The sequence below is a fragment of the Callospermophilus lateralis genome, chromosome 8 (genome assembly GCF_048772815.1).
Source record: "Callospermophilus lateralis isolate mCalLat2 chromosome 8, mCalLat2.hap1, whole genome shotgun sequence".
Classification (NCBI taxonomy): Eukaryota; Metazoa; Chordata; class Mammalia; order Rodentia; family Sciuridae; genus Callospermophilus; species Callospermophilus lateralis.
Window position 1 is genome coordinate 107,829,628 of NC_135312.1, and position 22,056 is coordinate 107,851,683.

The window sequence follows — 22,056 nt, forward strand, 5'->3', positions numbered from 1 at the left end:
TGCTGAAAATCATAGAACTAGTACATGGCCATGCAGCTAAGCACCTCATTCATGATACCATGCTGTCTTTGCTGAGAAACAGGAGAGTGGTCTAAAACAAAGAAAAGCAAACAAGCAGCTATGGGACAGTTGCAGAGGTTTAAGAATTTCTCCTTATGTGTGGTTGTTGATTTTCTTTGCTATGTGTACAGAAAATCTTCACTTAGAAGGGGGTGGTGTGATGGGCTCTATTAAAGTTAAGCCAAGGTTGTGGGTTGTTGTTTCAGGGATCCCTGCTAAATGCTTCTCACCCTAACACTCAACTAACACCAAGGAATCTTGCTTGTCCAACTCTGCATCCAATGCTTATGTTCTCAGTCCCTGTAGAAAGCATGAGAAGATGAGAATTTGGAACTCTTGAGTACTCACATTATATTCAATTTTTTTAATCGAAAGGGAACTTAAATTTAAAAAGATGGAGGGTTTTGACATTCTTATCACGTTTTCCTATTTTCTGCTTATGAAAATAATTTCTTATTAACCAAAGAGTACATGCTAACATGGAACTTTTTCAATAACCTAAAATGACTTAGGGATATACCGACCAAAATTGCCTCACAGCCAGCCTTGAACACCTTCACATGCCCTAGAACCCTCCTTACTAGAAATGCCTATTGGAGAAATATTCCTCTGGATTAGTCAATTTATTAGTTTCACTGAAAAGTAATAGGCGATGGTAAAATTTGTTAATGATTTGCAAGGACTGTTGGCTACAAATTTCAGAAGTTCTGGTGCCTTCAACATTGAGTTATAATTAAAAACATTAATTTTTTTGTTGGTGGTTTGCAATTTGACTTTTCTTCCCTCCAGTTAAAAAATGGGAATGCCAATAATTAAGATTAGAGCTTCAGAAAGCTAGGACTAAAACATTTCTCCAGGATTCTCAATAGTTTCTTTGGTTTTGATACTGTCCCAACCTTTGACCATTTAGGGGAAGTATTCTAAAGGTAAAGAGGAGAGAAGAAAAAAAAAATAGTTGTAGTGTAGTGCAGGCTATTAGAATTAAGAGACTTAACATTGAGAGTTACCCAGAGAATTTCCTCAATAAAATATCTTTGTGTAAACAAAACTTTTGCAAACTCTTCAAAGATAAGAGGAATATAAACATCCTCACGGGTTCTAAAATTTTGGAAGCTCACCCTCCTAGAATCCTATGGTATTAAGGATACTCAAACAGTTTCTTTCTTGGCTTGTCTTTGACTTTCTGATGGTTTATTACCTAAGAAACAAAGACACATTATTTCCACCTACATACAATAATTCTAATGAGGTTTGATGCATAATGATTCTTTCCCTTGAATTTAAAACAGGATTTTTTTTTTTTTCTTGAAAGATAAACCATGACACATATAGAGGAAGCAAAATTTGCCATTTGGAACTCCTTGTGTGCCTATGTTTTTCTTTGCCCTGTGTTTTGCCTTGTTTTTCTTTCAAGGAATAGTGAGAAACCTGGCTAAATAAGAGTGCTAGGGCAGCATCTCTCTGTGTGGTTGCACACCCATGAGGCAAAGCATTACAACTACACAGAAACTGGAACAAATGTCAGGACTTCCTCAGGATATTTCAATGGACATCTCTTTGGACATAATTTCTTTAAGGACTGATACACTTAAAATATAACATCACTTAAAATATCAGTTATATAAATTGGTTGTAAAGACTCATAGGTTTATGTGGCATATGGGTCTTGCTGAACATTGATAATGACAAAATATTCCAGTTTTCAGTACAAATACCAGGTATGTACTAAGAATAATAATTCTGAAGTAAGACTAGAATTTTATCAAAAAGTGAATTTTTAGCTTAAAAACATGAATGTAAGTAATGAACATTCATACTTGTGATTATTTTACAAAATACTTAATATATATAAAATAAGATGCTGAGCATACTTACAATATTTTCCAATCACTAAGATGCAGACGAAGACAGGACCAGATGCCATTTCCTTCTTTCTGAGGAACTGATTAATGAAAATGAATCAAATTTGTCTTGGTTCTGAGTCGGGTACAGCTCACGGTGGTTGTGTGCTATTTCTGTCTGCAATCTTAGCAGCTATAAAGCGATCCTCCCTCCTTCTTCTCTCATTTTATTTCTCTCTCTCTCTCTCCATTCCCTCTTCTTTTCTTTCTTTCTCTCTCTCTCTCTCAGGATCTTTCCTCCCCGCCCTCTTTCTCTAAAAGTCTTAATATTCTTCTTTACACATACATGTGCACATGCACATACAAACGCAGGCAGAGCTGAGCAGCAAGGAAAAGTTTCAGACAGAGAACACACAGGCTCTGTTCCCTCTAAACATCTTGTTTCTGTGTCCTGCGACAGTCTACAAATAAGGGCGTGTGTGAACACCGGCAAATGTCTGCTCTGATCAGAATCACACTTCTAGAGAGAAATGGAGCTCGAGATAGATTCCGAACAAAAACACACGATTTTTCCCCCTTGACAAGTGATGAGGAAAAGAACAGAACTACACAGAGCAAAATGCCTTTGTGGAGTGAACGATAGGGTGGGAATTAAAGTGTAACTACAACAGTCTTCTGTAATTTGTGTTTGGAAATTCAAACAATGGGACATGGTTGAGAGAAGAACACAGAGGAATTAAAAAAAAATCTAAAATTCTTCTGAGTTCATGAATTTATCTACAGCAAAAATCATGACATGTCATTGACTGTGAAGTAATTTTCTGGGTTTGCTTTGTAGGTGCCCTGCCACTTTGGAGCTGTGTAGAAGCTTGGCTGAGCCTTAGCTTTCTGGAGGAAAATATTGACCTAGCAAGGTGGCTATGATGACCAGCACAGTGCACAGAGAAGGCTAGTGCAGATCTAGTGCATACTAGGTGATTACTAAATGGCAGACATTTATATGATGATGATATTTATAGTCTGACCAGCAGTGGGGAAAAAACATTCAAATCCCAAGAACACTTCTGCGAAATGCATTTCCTTTAAACCAGAAATATATATATATATATATTTTTGTTTTGCAACTTGAAAATATATTTCTACAGCAAATTGGTAGCACATGGATATGAGGAATTTGTTTGTGAGGTTAATACCCATTACTTATAGATTCTACAATCTATTTAAATTTCATATTTTTACATCATTAACTTCAATAAGAAGCCTATTTCTAAATAGTTTCTAAAAGATTATCTTAATAACCCTCCCACCATCAATATCATTCATTCCATGAAAAAAGTAATCCCCAAAGGACTAAAAAAAGAGCATACTACAGTGACTCAGCTACATCAATGTTTATAGCAGCACAATTCACAGTAGCCAAACTGTGGATCCAACCTACATGCCCTTCAATAGATGAATGGATAAAGAGACTGTTTGTGTGTGTGTATATGTACACACACACACACAATGGAATATTACCAGAAATAAGAGAGATAAAATTATGGCATTTGCAGGTAAATGGATGGAGTTGGAGAATATCATGCTAAGTGAAGTAAGCCAATCCCCCCAAACCAAAGGCCGAATTTTTCTCTGATAAGTGGACACTAATTCATAATGGGGAGTGGGGACATGGAATGATTGAAGGAACTTTGGATTGGGCAAAGGGGAGGGAGAAGAAGAGAGGCGGCCTGGGGGTAGGAAAAATGGTGGAATGAGACAGATATCATTATCCTAGGTTCATGTATGATTGCATGAATGGTGTGTCCCTACTTCGTGTACAACCAGCAAAATGAAAAATTGTGCTCCATTTATGTACAATGATAGAGTATCCTGCTGTCATGTATAACTGATTAGAACAAATAAAAAAGTAATTAAAAAATTACTGTGGAGTAATTTTCTGGATTTGCATTGTAGATGGCCTGCCACTTTAGATCTGTGTAGAAGCTTACTTCTTAAAAAAAGTAATTCAATACTGGAATCTACACGAATCCATCTTCATTTAAGATTTATTTAATGAAGACAATTTCTTTTGGTAAGAAATGTTTATAGTTAACTGAATTTAAATGCCCACTAAATATTTGGTATTTTAAATAGTACTTGAAATGTTTTAAGAGGATTTGTGAGTGGCTAGTGGATAATTTAATATTTTAAAAATACTTTTTCCTGGAAGGATGCTTTGAGACATATGAAGGGCAATGTCTAAAGAAGGACCCATTGAAACCTTTCAGTAATAAAGCTGAGGAACTTACTTTGGAAATTATCCCAGTGTAAAGGAAATTACAGATGCAGAGGTTTTCAGGCTTAAAAAATTGTACACATACTGTGTACAATTAGTGGGCCAGGAGCCAGAAAGTACTTTAAAAATTAATTTTTAAAAATTATTTATCTTTAATCTACTCAAATTATCAGTGCAAAATTTCAAAATCACTTCTCACTTTAATGAAAAATATAAAGGGGTGGGCGCGATGGCGCATGCCTGTAATCCCAGCAGTTTGGGAGGTTGAGGTAGGAGGATTGTGAGTTCAAAGCCATCCTCAGCAACCTAATGAGGCTCTAAGCAACTCAGCGAGATCCTGTATTTAAATAAAATATAAAAAAGGGTAGGGAATATGGCTTGGTGTTTAAGCACTCCTGATATATATATATTCAATTCCTGGTATATATATATATATATATATATATATATATATATATATATATATATAATGAATTTTATAAAAATAGATATTTACTTGAAGAAGTAATTTTTGATGTCTGTGGGATGCCACTTCTTTCTTAGTTTTAGCCAGGCAGGGAAGAATCTGGAATATTAGTTTTATATAAGTATATTGGTGGGAGAAAACCAAAAGTGAGCATAGAGAGCCCTTTCCATTTGCAGCTGTACTGTTGGTAACCTTGGACTGGAGGATTCTTTTTTTGTGAAGGGCTTTTCTTTGCCCTGTTGGATATTTAAAAGCATCCCTGTCCTCTACCAACTGGGTGAGGGTAATACTGTGTCTTCAGACATTGGCAAATACCCCTTGGGGACTGGAAGCAAATTCACTCCTGATTAAGAACTAATGCCTTGTAGCCAAATACTCCCTTGAATAAAGATTAGTATTGATTTAAACAGATTATTGAATAGAATACTTTGTACCTAAAATTTGAGTTAAAATATATTTCTCATTTTCTTGTTTTGCAATTTGAAGATGTACATTAAAACAAACATATGGCATGTGTTCTCAGCCTTCTCTTGCTGCCCACATTGTTCAATTATAAACTTGCATTAAGGACCTGATAGAATCTGTGATGTTAATGCCTTCCCTTTGGCTGAGCATTGTCCAAGTTTTCTACCAAAGATTGAATCAAGCCAGACAAGCATTATTAGCCCATCTAATCTAGATCCACAGTAACCTGTGGTTTCCCATCTTATCATGACTGAAGATCTCTGTGTTCTTTTGTGCACGATTCTGAACCTATCAGTGACCATCATTTTCAACAGTGGAAACAGCCATTTTATTAAATGTTATTTTTGATTGTAGACAGGAATTTCATAGAGCAAGAGGTTGGGAAAATCTCAGTCAAAGCCTTATGATGCAGAGATATTCAAGTAATAGTTCACCAGCCACAAATTAGGTATATCAAGTACAATCTGAGGGCAAAACGTTCATGCCATCAAATTGTTTATCTTGTGGATCCATTTCTAGTTGACAGATGTCAGTCAAGCAAGACTCTTAAGGTGCTCATCTAAGTCACATCCAAAGACAATTTTAGCTATCTTGATTTAGTATCAATTAAATACATGAGAAATGAGATGGCCTTTGGAGAAAGATATTAAGCGAAACATGCAATTAGGATAGAGCTACTAATAGGCACAGAGATTTCAAAAGATGTTTTACCCCAAATATCAACAATTGTATCTCAGACAAAAGTGACCAGGAACTATTATGTCGTTTTAGCAGAAAATTAACCATTAAGTAGCAAGCCAAGCCCCAGTTCATATGTTGTCATACATCCCATTGATGGTTATAACAGGAACATAGAATGTAGTGACCCTCTGCAAAATCGATAGTGTGAAGAATATGATGGCAGGGCAAGAAGCAAAACTCTCTCTCTCTCTCTCTCTCTCTCTCTCTCTCTCTCTTTCTCTCTCTCTCTCCCTCCCTGTCATCTATTCATCTATCCATCCATCCATCCATTCATCTATCCATCCATCCATCCATCTATCCATCTATCTATGTATCTATCATCTTGAGCAGTAATACAAATTGATGGCATTTGTTAAGTACAAACTCTTTTTGTAGAAATTACTGTTATTAACCTTGGTTCCCTCAAACTTTTACAATAGAGACTCCTTCTATCTAGATTATGCCTGTCTGGTTCAAGACTGACAGTGAAAAGGAGTGATTTAGTCTGTTATCTAACAGTGTCAACCTTGCTTTTTCGTGTCTGGTAAGCTATGCTCTCAGCCAGGAGTCACCTTCCTTCAATCTTCCCCACAAGCTCATTATGCTAAGTCATTAAGCTTTAGTTACTTCAGATTTCTTGGGTGAATTGCAACTCCCCTGCCACAACAGAAGCCTTGCATCTAAATTCTTCTCACTTGCCTAGGATTTAACTTACTCTTTGCCCCTGGGATTGGCCCTACAGTAAATTTAGTGCTCTTTGCCCTAATCCCAGTCTTGTTCCCTCCAGGCGCTATCAGTCTGCTGCCGATGCCTCTGCATGCCTCATCTGAGACGACTTGACTTATATGAGGGTTATCTCCTACATGTTGGGAGGCAGAATAAATTAGAAAAGTGAAAGAGACTTGTTACAGAAGTGCCAGGAGCATCTTGGGAACTGGAATCTTAGTTTTGTTATTAATTAGACAATAACATCTGATAAGTAACTTCAAAGCTCTGGTCTACAGTTACCTCACTTGTAAAATGAAAAGTTGATCTTTTAGATGCAAAACAACTATGCTATTTTGTGAAATATGATATTCTGCTTCAAAGTAATTTATAAATTAGCTATGGAGACAGAGGCACATACATGAATTGCCCAAAGTATATGTTTATCAAATACCTCTATTAATTCAAATGGGGATGCCATTAAAATAATGTTTAAAGGACATACAAAAGGGTATTGGGGAGACAGGTATAGAGAGCCTGGTAGGGCCACCCATGGAGGTTTTCTGCAGAAGGAAGTATGTGCTGTGAGGGTAGAAGGCAGAGAAGCATATGGATGGAGACTTCACATTGATGGACACTAATGTGAACAACATTTTGTATCAGAGACAAATGGGAGCAAAGTATGAGCATGTGCAAATGGCTAGTTGAGATGGTCCTAGCACCAGAAAATAACAGAAATTATCGAAGAGTTAGCGATGAAGCTATTGGGGAGTGCCAAATATTAGGCTGATTAATTTAGAATAATAGAAAGTAAATTATGTAAGGTGATATTAATTTCTGGACAATGGAGTAGCATAACCAAATGAAGACTATTAAGAAAACTAGTCTCATGATCATATGGCACAAAAGATAAGAAAAAGATCATAATCAGCGAAATGAAATGAGGCTTTTGAAGACAGGTGTTTCAGTCAGCTATTATGGTTTGGTGAAGCCATGCAAACGCTGTATGAATAAGACCAGAAAGAGCACAGTCTTAATTGTGCTTGATCATGAACACACTTTTTTTTTTTTTTTTCAGAACAGGAATCTCCAATAGAAATACAGTGTGAGCTACATATGTCATCTCAAAGTTTTTAGCAGCCACATTTGAAGTAAAGAGAAAAGTAAAAAGTAAAAAGAAACACGTGAGATTAGTCTAACTAATATTTTCAAAATGTTAGCATTTCAACATGTAACCAATATAAAATTGTTAATGAGATGTTTATTCCCTTTTTAAAAATACTGTCTTTGGGCTGGGATTGTGGCTCAGCGGTAGAGTGCTCACCTCGACCCTGGGTTCGATCCTCAACACCACATAAAAAAAAAAATAAACAAAATAAAGATATTAAAACAAATAAAAATACTGTCTTTGAAATTCTGGTGTGTGTTTTACACATGTGGCACATCTCAATTTGGATTAGCCACATGTGGCTAGTGATCATCCTATCAGACTATTTGATTCCAGTGGATGGTACAAGAAGATTTAAGATTCCATCAAGTTACATTTTATCCTACTGTAAATGAACAGGATATTATGTGTATAAAGATTTGTAGTTTTTCAGTAATCTTTAGATCTGTTGATCAAGTAAAAATTATAATTTCCACGATTAAGCCAAATTTTAGTAAAAATAATGGAGACAATATAAGATTGCCACACTTAATTTTATCAAGTAAAAACATTAATGCTAACAACACAAACCTATCATTTTTCTTTTGCCACCATTTGATAAATGTAAGGACATTTTAATATCACAGAATTAGGGAACATAATGTTCAAACACGTAACAGTCCTCTTAGCTGAGTATGTTTGACTTCATTAGAATGATGACATTGTCTTTATTTCTCTCATTTCACTGCAAATGAGTAGAAATTTCTCCAGATCATGTCTCTGAACCATAATTGAGAACCACTGATTTAGTCTAGGCTCAGCATCTGTTTGGTAACACAAATCCTTTAAAATCCTGGTGGGATGCAGCAGCCTCAGCTCTCTGTTGGCTGTGACTAAAGTTTTGAGAGCGATGGTCAATAAATCTAGAGGAGTTCTTTGTCATTTCCCTTTTAGCACCTGCTGTCCTCTCCAGCCCTTAGTTTTAAGACGGCTATCTTGGCTTCTTCATGGGAGGAGAGTAATAGAAGGCTCAGGCCAGGATGTATTGCAGTGATTGGCACTTGATGAAGGAGGGCATTGTCCTCTCTGCAACTCACAGCTTGTCCAGTGGGGAATCTTGGAGAAAAGCTGGGAAATCACGGCTTTACCTTTCTTAATTTCCATCTAGGTATTTCCCTTCTGATTCAAGGCACTAACTTTTGGTTTGATTGAATACATGGAGTTTCGCAATGCTGTAGAAAATGTTATAATCTGACCTATGGTAATCCTTGAAGAAAAGGCCTCCTTAAAAGTTGTTTTTTTTTTTTTCCTTTTGCTTTAGAAGGTCTGTCAGTCGGTATAGATGAGATTATGCTGTAATAAAATACAACCACAATCGTTCCAGTTATTTAAATTCACAGAAATTTATTTCTTACTTTACATAATTGCCATGGGTCAGTAGCGGGCTCTGGTCACCATAGTCTCACAGACACCAGACTGATGAAGATTCCATATGCATACATGTACAAAACCATCAAGGCAAGAAAAAGGCAACACAGAATATTGCACAATGGCTTTTAAAGATTCTTCCGAGAAATGATATACATCATGGCTGCTCATGTTTTATTGGCTTAACTTCAAAGTGGTAAGGGAAAGAAAGACCATCCAATTCTGTGCCTAGTAGGAGGAGAGCCAGAAATCTTTTGATAGAGCACTAATGACAACCTGAGTCTGTCTTCTTGATCCCCTGTAGACATGATACACTCACCTCCCTTCCAAGGTGGCATTCTTGAATTTATAGTCAGTCTCAGCAACAAGCTCACAAGTTCAGGGTCACTGTGTGATCCATGCTCAGTAGTTCCTACATGACATCTAGATGTGGGTTGTCCTGAGTAAAGATCTATGAACTAAAACCCCGATATACCATGTAGATCAGGGACAAAATAACTGCTGTAGATGGTCTCATTGGAAAGGAGATGGTTAGGAGTAACCCTGAAGATCGTTATTTGTAACAATTCTGAGATCCTGCTGGGAAAATGAGAGAAGTCTCTTTACCCTGAAGATGAAGAATGTTTCTTAATTAGGCTCAGAATTTGCTCTCTGGCTTGCACTTGTGAAGGTCCCTCCTTTGTTCTTACTTGAAGTGTCCACCTCGGAAGTAAATATTGGACAATATGCCTTCTTTGGGGACTGGCCAGTGCCCACAGCCTCTTTCCTGCCTTCAGTTAGCTGGGTACTCAAGTTAGTTGGATTTAGATCAGTCTCATGAGTCAATAGTCTGTCACCTCTAGAGTACTTTTCTCTGAATAGTTCTGTGGACATAATTCTTTGATTTGCTAAGCTGTTCCTCCTTCCTTTTTCTATCTTTAATTTTTTTTTGCAGTTGTAGATTATTTTATTTGTTTAATTTTTGGTAACTTTTTTTTGTAGTTGTAGTTTATTTTATTTTATTTTTATTTATTTATTTTATTTTTAGGCAGCTCTTGGATTGAACCCAGTCCCTCACACATGCTAGGCAAGTGCTCTGGCACTGAGCTAGAGCCCCAGCCCTCCTTTCTCTATCTTTATCCATTAAGTTTAAGTTGGACAGTCACTTTATTTGTCATTTTTCTGAGCCACTTGATTCGATTGAAAGGATGCACAGAGCCATGCTTAGATAAATTTTAGTGCCTTCAGAGATTTTAACAATGAGTCAATGATGTAATGACCAGAACTATATTTTGATCATTACTGAAAGGCTGATTTTGATTGACCTTTGCTGCTGAGAGAATTTTTCAATTTTATCTTTTTAGTGCTTGTGGTTGAGAAGCGGTTGAGAAATAGTTTTTCCAACCCACTAAAGTTCTAAATTTCTGGACCCAATCATTTCTTTTTGCAAACGGGTGAATTCTTTTACTAAGATAATTTGTTTTCAGTAATATCATGTGAAGCACAAACAACAGTAAATAACACAGGGTACTAAATTTCTATGATTTCCTGACACAGAACTATAAACTCATTAAGTCCACTGTTTGCCAGGTTATCACTGGTGACAGTGTTACTAAATGCATTGTCGTTACTTAACATATATCATTATCTGGCAACAGTTTTCTTCCTGACTGCCACCTGGCCTTTAAACCAATGACTCGTTTATTTTTGTTTTTATGCAACATATCACATCTAGTTACCAGTTTCTGAATCAGTCAGCATATGCTAGATTGCCCTGCATTAAAAAACAGTTTCCCACAAAAGTTTATTTCTCACATTGTGGTCAAGCATGGACTCATGCTGATAGTAGTCTACCTTGTGGATACACACATTTCCACAATTGGTGTGGTGAGAAAAAAGGAAGGCGATGAACCATGCCTTAGTTCCAAATCACAACAGGCAATTGTCTAATTAGATACTTTCTCAAAGAATAATTAGATTGTCAACTTCCCAGTGTAGGATGAAAGAATCATCATTGATTTCTAATCCTTTTTGACTCAGTTATATATACATTGTTGCATCTTTACTATGACCATCCATTTCCCATTTTTGTATTAGTCAGGGCCCATTGGGGTGCAGGTGACAGAAATCCACTTCTACTGAGGTCAACCAGGTATTTCTCAATATGTCTCTTTCTCCTTCATTCCCTATCTTTGACTTCTTTATTTCTCACCTTTGCTTTTCTACACCTTATTTTCTCTTAATTTAGACAGACTTTTTCTATGTGATTGAGGTAATGACTGCTGATTACCCCTTTTTTTGGTCCATGATCTCAAAGTGAGGAAACATCTTTTAGCCTAATTCAAGAATTAGTGGTTTCTGATTTTGGGTGACATGTTTAGTTCTGATCTAAACATTGTATCCAGGTGTATGTAATTATATCAGACTAAATAATGTTTTTTTTTTTGCATTTACTAATTATATTTATTTACTGTCACTTATATTATTAGACAAAAATAATCTTAAGCATTTATTTCTCATAGCACAATAATTTGCAACTTTAATTCTTTCACTAATTCTTTTCCTTTTCATTCTTTTCACATTATTTCATTACTCCCTTTCCTTACCTGACTTTCACAAGCTGATTTGCCTCTGTGCTTCTTCTGCCTCTGAGGAGCTTCTGCCTGAGGAAGACTGTGCATCTCTGTTCCTCTTTCCCTTTTTATGTGTTATCTTGATGATTACAAGGCAGTATAAAACACATTTTCAGAAGACAGAGGACAGGGAGGAATGGCGGGCAGTTCCAGTCTACCACAGTTAACAGAAGTTTCCAGTAAGTGCAGAAGGAAGTAGTAGTAAGCCTGAAGATTATAGGAGATTTAAGAGTTAGTGAGCAGTATGTGTAGAAGGAGAACAGGGCAGGTGAGGAGGTTGAGGACTGAGGAAAAGAAGGATAGGCAGAGGAAAAAAGACGACTGGCAAATCAATGGATCATTAAACAAATGTCAGTCGAATGAGAATACGGTCATGACTTATGAATTGCATGTGGAGCTTATGAATAACATGATGTGAAACTTCTATTATAATAATCATAAATGCAAATATTAAAATATATAATTATACAATTAAGTTTATGATTTTGCTATGTGAAGACATTTCATTTTTGTTATATTTTCTTTCCTCTTGGTGAGAAAACCCTCTCCAGACTTTGCTACTGAAATAAAAAGGTGTTGGAGTAAGAAATCCAAGTTGTGAAAACAAAAATGTGTCTCCTATTTCCCATTTGCTCCTTCAGATGACTAGTTCAAACTGGAGTTCCTGGGATTTCTAATTTATGTTCCAGATAACTGGCTATTACTCATGTTTGCGTGTCAGAAAATTTCTCAACTATTGTTCCTTACAGAGACTAACCAAACACAACACATAACTGTGTCTGACTGTAAAAAACCCAATGAAGGCAGGCTTTGACAGTTCCTCATTCCTACTGTGTTTTCACATTGCTGTTCACTTTCTGAAATATGAAGTTAGGTTTTCTCCACAACGTGTCCATCTGTAAACATGTAAAATAGTCACATAATTTTAAGGGTCAAAAATGTTACCCATCTGCTATAGGGCTTGAATAAAATTCCTAGGTGGAATCTTGCAAGATGTTTATGAGCATTGCCACCAAAGTGGGTGAGGTGGAGAGGAGGTCTCAGGTCCACAGCAGCTTCAGTCGTAGAACAAGAGAGTTGAATTACAGAATAAAGGCAAATGGAAGAAGGCAAATTCAAATTACAAGTAGTCAAGAGTCAAACAGGGACTTACTAGAACTGTAGAAGAGTATTGTATTAAGCATTAATGCAAAGTACAATGAAAAGAAGAATAAGATAAGGCTCTGGAAGAGGATGCTGAATGGACTGATGTAGTGAACTGACCCTCTTGCATTTGAGACAATTTTGACCTTAGCTGATGAGACATTTTAGTCATTGTCTGGGAGTGAATACCTGGTGATTGTCCTGGAAGAGAGGAGACTGGGAAGATAGTGGCACATTACAAGATTAGGAAGAGGGCACTTTATATCAAATTAGATGACAGCAAACACTGTTTACTTGCATATCTGCAATGATCATCCACGTTTTTTGTTTTTCTTTTTTTTTATTTCTTACATACATGACAATAGTGGAGTGCATTACATTCATAATTATCCATTCACAGCACAATTTTTCGGAACTCTCTATATAAAGTATGTTCACGCCAAATTATGCCATTATACATGAACTCTCTCTTTTTTTTTGCATTATAATTCTTAATACACCTTTATACCACAATTTATCATATCTCTGTTTGTATATTAGGTTATTCACTAGCTAGCTCCAGCAATTTATTCATCTTTGCTAATTTTGACCAAATGCTTTTCAAATCTACGCATCATTGTTATTCATTCACATCAATGGCTATCCCTAGCATCCTTGAAACAAATTTCTTAGAATGGTTGTTAGTAAGACCATGCTTAATTACTAAATGAAACAATAAAAGAAAAACCAACAATGTGAAGGCCTGAAAATTAACCTCATCAGAAAGGTATCCTTGTCACAACAGAATTCTCTTCATCAGCACTGGTCTGTGTGTGGTAGAGAAGCTATTTTTCAGAGAGTTGAATAGTTAGAGGAGGCACTCTGGATGCAGTGGTGTATAACTGTAATCTCAGTGGCTTGGGAGGCTGAGGCAGGAGAATTGCAGGTTCAAAGCCAGCCTCAGCAACTTAGTGAGGCCCTAAGCAACTTAGATAGATCCTGTCTCAAAAAAGAAAAAAAAAAAAAAGAAATGAGTTTCTAAACATGTTGTTACTTTAAAAAAGTGCATCAATAAGCATAAAAATATACAGGACCCCAAATCAATTAAAAATAAGACCTTAGTACACATGTTTAGTAATTTGCAGTTTCAAATCCTTTATTAATAAGTAAAAAATATTTCCTTTAAACATTAACTTATACCATAAACTAGTATAGTACTAGTTTTTTAAAATAATATTATTACTTATTTTCTAATAGAGTGTGTATAGTATTTCAAGGTAAATTGATTTTTTGATTAGCTGCTATTTATCATGTCACCACATAAATTGGTATATAATAAATATTGCAAACTGGAAATTTAAAAATGTGGTTTTTTTTTAAGCAAAAGGTATTGGTTTGCTACATATTTGGTGGCAAACCATAACTATATTATCTTGCATGAACTTAGGAAAAGAACTTTATATTGTTAGAATATGCTTGAGAAGTTTTGGGAAAAAATCTATAAACATATGAAAGTAAATTTTAGTTTAGTTGTTTATTAAAGGTAATGCAGTGTTTCTAATTTTATGTTATATTGAAATGCAAGGCACATATTCTTTGGAAAATTGTGTACAAGCTAAAATAAAAAAAGCTGTGCCTAAACTTCTAAATATGAAGACGAAAATAGATTCAGTATAATGATGTTATATCTATATTTTTATCTTTGTATATTTTGCAATGTTGAGGATTGAACCTTGGGCCTTGTTCATGCTAGATAAGTGATCTATCATTGAGCTTCACCCTAAACCCAGACATATTTTTGACATTTATAAAATGAATATTTATACTATTATTATTTACCAAAATTCTTTTTAAGAAATCTTGCAAGGTCGTGGTAAGATACATTTTACAGTTAGATGTATGAATGTTTCAATTTTCTTGTAATAGTGATATATAAGTTTTTTTGGTTATAGTTTTTTTTTTTTTATTATTGGAACTGTCAGACAGTACAGAGCAGTGATTCTCACAGTGTGGTCCTGGGACCTGATTAAAATTCAATTCTCAGGTTCAATCCCATAGATTGAAGCAGAAACCCTGCAGGTAGGACCAGAGATTTGTGGTTTAACAAGCCCTCAAGATGGTTCTGATATTCAAGTTTCAGAACCACCAGTCTAGAAAGACTTGAGAGCTGATCTCTGTGAGATGAAAAGCAGTGAAGAATTTTTGTCTCTGGGCATAGGTACTGTTTTTGGAGAAAGCAAATCCAAATTGCTAGAAGAATAACCATCCACAATGATCATCAGACTACAACAAGGAGATTTCATTGTGTGGTAGCATTGGAAATTGGCACTTTGGAGGTCAAACCCCAGTAACAATGCAAGAGGACTTCAGGAGAAAGTATACTAATTTCATATCCATGAAAGTGTATTGCTAAAGTGGTTAGATGTTGTCATGGGACTTTGTGCCAAGAGCTAAAAAGAAATCAAGCTGGTTTAAAAGAAAATCCAGCCCATGCTTCCTGTGCTTTTTATGTGCAGAATATTAAACTGTACATCATATTTACCACGATTATCAATTATTATTATTTTTTGTATGAACAGTTAAGTTTCACCCATTTAGAAAATTTTGTTGCAAATGGAAGCTTTTCCTTATTTTTAATGCTGAATAATATTCTATGTATATACTTTATTTTCTTTACCCATTACCTATCAATGACATTTAGGTTGTGGGTCTTATTTTGGTTGTTATGAATAATGCTGTAATAGCTCAATTCACAATAACCAAGCTATGGAACCAACTTAGATGCCCTTCAACAAATGAATGAATAAAGAAAATGTGATATGTATGCACAATGGGATATTAGAATGAAGAAGAATGAAGTTGTGGCCTTTGCTGGTAAATGGATGGAACTGGAGATTATCATGCTAAGTGAAATAATTCAATCCCCCCAAACCAAAGGCTGAGTGTTCTCTCTGATATGTCCATGCTAACACACAATAAGGGTGTAGGGAAGGAAGAATAGAAGTTCATTGATTTGACAAAGGGGAATGAGGGGAAGGTGGAATTGGAATAGGAAGGATAGTAGAATGAATCAAACATAACTTTCTTATGAAGATGAATACATCACAAGTGTAACTCTACATCATGTACAACCACATAAATGGCAAGTTATAATCCATATATGTATGATATTTCAAAATATATTCTACTGTCATGGATGACTAAAAAGAACAAATGGAAAAATTAAAAAAAATTCTGCAATAAATGTGGGAGTGCAGTTGTATCTTCTGCATACTGATTTCATTTCCTTTGGTTAAATATCTACAAGTGGGGTTGTTGAATCATATGGCAGTTCTGTTTAAAAATTGTTAAGTTCTTTCTCATAATAGCTTTATTCATTCATCCACTTATTTATTTCTTCATTTCCTCAGCAAACATAGCTTGAATGCATGGCAGTCCTACTGTACTTTTCTGGTTGCTGAAGATTTAAGTAAGAATCAGGGTCCTGCCTTCTAGTAGCACATTGCTTGGGGTTGGGGGATGATCACCGAAAAACACAATTCAATCTAGTGAGTGCAGTATAAAATGAGAGCACAGTAGAGGGGAAGGGGATGAGGTTCACCACTGTGCCTGGTGCTGGGTTCATAGGGATGTGACCTGCCCAGTTGCCTAAGTCTCCATTCTCAGAAGGGCTGCTTGCTGGGTTTAATGCTCTGCTATCACCATCTTGAAATTCTTAATAATTTAAGCTTTGCATTTATACTTTAAGTCTGAAGGGGAAAATGGAGCACGTGTGAAAGCACAAGGGGTGCATGCAACCTTTGCCTTCCATTCCTCTAGAGCCACAGAATTCCAGCAGACACCTGATGCATGGGAGCTCAGTGAGACCCAGTGGGAGTATTAAGAAACCGTGTCACATCTATGACAAAGGGAGGCACAGGCAGCCCTGGGAGGTTTGCTTTCCCTTAGAACCAGAATTGCTTCCAAATTGGGCAAGAGTGTTCTAAGAAACATCAATGACCTAGGACTCCTAAGACATTCTTCCCTACCCTTGCTACTTCCCTGTATTAGCCAACAGTTTGTGTTGAAAATCACGATATAGAGCAAAAGTGAAAAATGGGGCTATTCCTAGTTCCTTGTCCTTTCAATCCTTCCTTATTTATTAGGAAGCCAAAGGTTGAGAGTATTGATAGAATGTGCTATAGAAAGAAGTGAAAATGAAAACCGTGGAGTTCATTTTGTGCAGTGTTTCCTCTGTTGTGCTAAGAACAAAATGCATATTCATGTATGATCCATGTGAAATACAAATCACAATCTTGGTGGTTTTGCATATAAGTTAAATGTTCTTATATTTGCATTTAAAACTGGCATTGTGCAATACAAAGATGAAGACCAAAATTCATACTAGTGATTTAAAAACTTAAAAGTTCTCTCCTTAAAAGAACACTAAAAACAACAACAACAAAAAAACCCCACTGTGACAAGCAGAGGGGGCAGGGAGAAAGAAAGGGGGAAAGAGAAGAGAGAGGAAAAAAAGAAAAAAATTATATATTTTTAATTTGAGTAGCACTTTCCTCCTGTGTTTTGAAATAGGAGTCCCAAATTTTCATCTTGCACCTGGCCTGCAAATTACATGGCTGGCCTTGTGCCTACACCGGTAAGCTATGTGCAGAAGTCAGTTTTCCCCTCTATTTTCTTGGCTCTTATGAGTCTGTCCACACAGGAATGAGAACTTGGCAGTCACTTCGAAAATACTGCTGTCTCCAACAGTATTCATTTAACATGAGTCTTCAAACAATGCATCAGTTAGGCTGGGGGTGTAGCTAGGATAGAGGCCCTGGGTTTCATTCCCAGCACCACAAGGGGGAAAGAAAAGGGAACCAGTGCATAAGCTATTTGATTGCAGAGACCATCTTCAACCTGAACTGTTTAATACCCAGATGCTTTTCCTTATTTCAGATGAATGTATTTGTTATGCCTGCATCTCGGAAAATGAAGTTTAATATTTCAAAAATCTAATTCAAATGTTGTTATGAGTTCCTAAAAGTGGAAATGTAAAATACTTTGCCTGAGGCAAAGTTTATTTGCAGTTTATTTAGGGCGATTATGAAACATGACTTAAATATTAAAAATAAGGAAATGTCTCAGTTCAATAACAGATAATGCTGATTATTTCCAGTATCAGTCACTTGATAATTATGATTATTTTCTACTACTAAGGAGGACTATGTTTTATTAGAGAAAAGTGTGCAGCATTATCTGAAAACTGTTGAAATGACTTTTGTTGTTTTTACTCAAGTTGGTCAATAAAGCAAACTTCATTTTCCTCAGTAAACATTTATAGCCTGAGTGCTCTCAGACATTACATTTCACAGTGCTTAGCTTATAAGAAAGATCCTTTGAGATTTAAAATCAGCATATTACAGTTGTGCAGCCACATCAATGTTTATTGCAGCTCAATTCACATTAGCTAAGCCATGGAACCAAACTATGCCCTTCAACAGATAAATGAATAAAGAAAATGTGGTATGTATACACAAAGGAATATAACTAGCCATAAAGACAAATGAAATTATGGCATTTTCTGGTAAATGGATGGAACTGGAGATTATCATGTTAAATGAAATAAGCCAATTCCCCCAAACCAAAGGCTGCATGTTCTCTCTGATATGTCTGTGATAACACACAATAAGGGGGTGGGGAAAGAAGAATAGAAGTTCCTTGGATTCATCAAAGGGGAATGAAGAGAAGAGAGGCTTGATGGGAATAAGAAAGTCAGTAGAGGGCTGGGTATATAGTTCAGTTGACAGAGTGCCTGCCTCGCATCATATGGCCCTGGGTTCAATCCCCTAGAAACACACACACACACACACACACACACACACACACACACACACAGTCAAGAAAGACAGTAGAATGAATTGAACATAGTTTTCCTATGCTCATATGAATATACCACCAGTGTATATTCATAATGTTCAACCATAAGAATAGGATCCTAATTAGACTAAGTTATACTCCATGTATGTGTGATATGTCAAAACATACTCTACTGTCATGGGTATCTAAACATAAAACAAAATAAAAAGAACAAACAAAAATGATAAAGAATAAATATACTTGAGTTGTCCAATTTGGTTGGCTTTTAGCAATATTGACAACTGTTGCATTGATTCCTATTTATGTCTCAGTTATATTATATAGATATATTATAAAATAGAAGAATTTACATGAATAATAATGATTTTTAATTTTTTTTACGCAAATGAAACACAACTTTTCATTTCTCTGGTTGTACATGATGCAGAATCACACCATTTGTGCAATCATACACATACATAGGGTATTAATGCTCATCTCATTTCACCAATAATAAAGATTTTTAGTAACAGAATAGAAAACTGATGATTATAGATGTCAGGGATTCGTTCATTGAGTCGCTTTATTATTCAGTTCTGTTTTTTTTTAATACACATGTAAAAAAAGTTTATTATTGATGGACCTTTATTCATTTATTTGTTTATATGTGATGCTGAGAATCGAACCCAGTGCCTCACACATGCTAGGCAAGCACCCTACCACTGAGCCTCAACCCCAGCCCTCACTTCTGTGTTTTTATTTCCTCCCTTTTCCCCTCTACAATGCCACTCTGAATTGTTACTTGTGGTATTAGAAAATAAATGGGATTATATTTGCTCACTTGGACATCTAATCATTCAATTTAAAATGTTTATGAACTCCTTGAATCTAATCTAGTTTTGAAACAAGGAAAGGTAAAAAATGAAATTTAAAAATCATGCTTATCTGGCGCTGAGTTGTGACTCAGTGGTAGAGCGCTCGCCTGGCACGTGTGGGGCGCTGGGTTCAATACTCAGTGCCACATAAAAATAAAATAAAAGTAAAAAAAAAAATTATCTCTGATGCCAGTAACTTGATGATTCTGCTTCTTACCCTCCAGGCGCTGGGATTCAGAATTCGCCCACAGGGAACTTTCTTTTTGAGGAGGAGATATACACTCCTGGCTTGCTGAATGGGTCAGAGAAGGGCTTGCTGAAAGTTGACATTTGAAGGGAACCCTCCGCAATAAAATGGGGAATTCTCATTTTTGACAACTTTTCTTCTCCTGAATCCAATCCTACATCTTTATGTGTAGAATATTATGTTAAAATTATTAAATTCTCTTTAGGTGTGGAATATTATATTCTTCAGAGTAATCTTCTGGGATATGTTCATTTTGCAATATAGATCTCTGGTTTCAACCTTTTTGGGTAATCAATTTTGGAGATCATGGAGAAAGATAACGACTTCACAGATAAAATGAAAATGCTCACCAAATCGCATACAATTTTGAGGGGATTAAAGGAGTCCTTTGGGGGCTGGGATTGTGGGTCAGTGTAGAGCGCTTGCCTAGCACTTGTGGGGGCTAGGTTTGATCCTCAGCACCACATAAAAATAAAATAAAGGTATTATGTCCAACTACAACTAAAAACCAAAATATTAAAAAAAAATTAAAACAACAACAAGAAAAGGAGCCCTTTGTGGAGTACTCATGGCCCTGAAAGGAAGGGTCCATGGAACCCAATTTGGGGACCTCTCTTTTACTTGCTCTCTCTGATTAATTTCAACCGTATGGGTAGCTTTACCTTTACCAAGAACTCTGAAATCTTTGTCCTCAACCCAGTTTCATGGAGCTCTGTATATCTGACTAAATCCCAGACATTTCCACTGCAAGATCCAAAGGCACTTGGTTCAGTACATCTAACAGGACCCCCTCCCCCTCCCCCTTCATCACCACCGTCTCCTCCTTTCCTTCAATGTCCTGCCTCATGCACACTCTCTTTTGGTGACTAACAGGCCAATCACTGAGCCGTGCAGGCCAGAATCCTGGGGTCAACCACACTTCTGTCTTTCCCTCTCTCTGTACATTTGGGATCAAATATTCTTCCAATTCCCAGAAGCTGCCACATCTATCACTTTCTCTCAGTCCCAACACCACATGTGGTCTGTAATGCCACTCCCCTAACCTGTATTTGTGTCTTTTAATCTCCTTCATGAATCTTTGCAGAGAGCGGGGTGCAGGATAGAAGTCTTGAAGAATGTGGTAAATAGTTAGAAAAACTATTCAGAAAAACGAATGAGTTTCCTGATCTGGGATTGCTCAGTAGCACTGCAGTCCAGTCGGTTCTCACTAAGAGGATTCTGTTTTATACCCTAATAAATTTTTCATGAAATAAAAAGCATGCAAAAGTTATTACTGCACAATATCTTTTTCCTAATCTGAAGACAGTTGTGAAGTTTCTCATTGCCTTTTCCTTGAATAGTGAAACAGATTCACTTCTTTTAATTTCTACATATTTACGTCTGCATTACTATCTTTTGGATCCTTTCAATATTTTCCTCATTCATTTTTTTTAAAAAAATATATTTTAGTTGTAGATCAACATAACACCTTTATTTCATTGGTATATGGTGCTGAGGATCGAACCTAGTGATTCACCTGTGCGAGGGGAACACTCTCACCACTGAGCTACAACCCCAACCCTTCCTCATACATTTTAATGTTTAATTCAGAACTGGATGTTGAATTTTGATAATTCAATCAATTCAACAATTATATATTCTTTTTTGGGGATCTTATGGTAAAAGGGAGTTAGGAAATACTTATTAGATTTACACATAATACAGTTAGACAAAGAAATTTAAGAAAATGTAACAGAATGTAATATATATATATATATATATATATATATATATATATATATATATATATATATAAATCAATGTGTTTGGCATTGAGATGGAAAAAATTCAGACAGGTCATAAGCTATTGATGGAGCGTCAACTCTATACATGCATTTCAGTGACTTTCGGAGTTTCAGGAAAATCCTATTTGGAAATGGTTATGGCAGTTGAAAGAATGTCTCCCCAGGATACTCCAGCTGTGCTCTGAGGAGCCCCTAGAGGGAGGGTTTGTGCTCTGATTTTCACCCTGCTGGAATGGAATTAGGGCCGTGACTTCTCACTTATACAGAAGTTTGCTTTCAGATGTTTGTCTTTTCTATAAGATGGTACTTAAATAACAGAGTTCCAGGAAAGAAAAATAAAACTCATCATCATGAATGAAGAATAAAGTTACTCTGTACAGAAATATTTCTTTTGATTGTTTGGATCTTTCTGCTAAAGGTCAAATATTAAAATTTCATTATAGGTAGGATATTTGTGTTTACTATATGGCT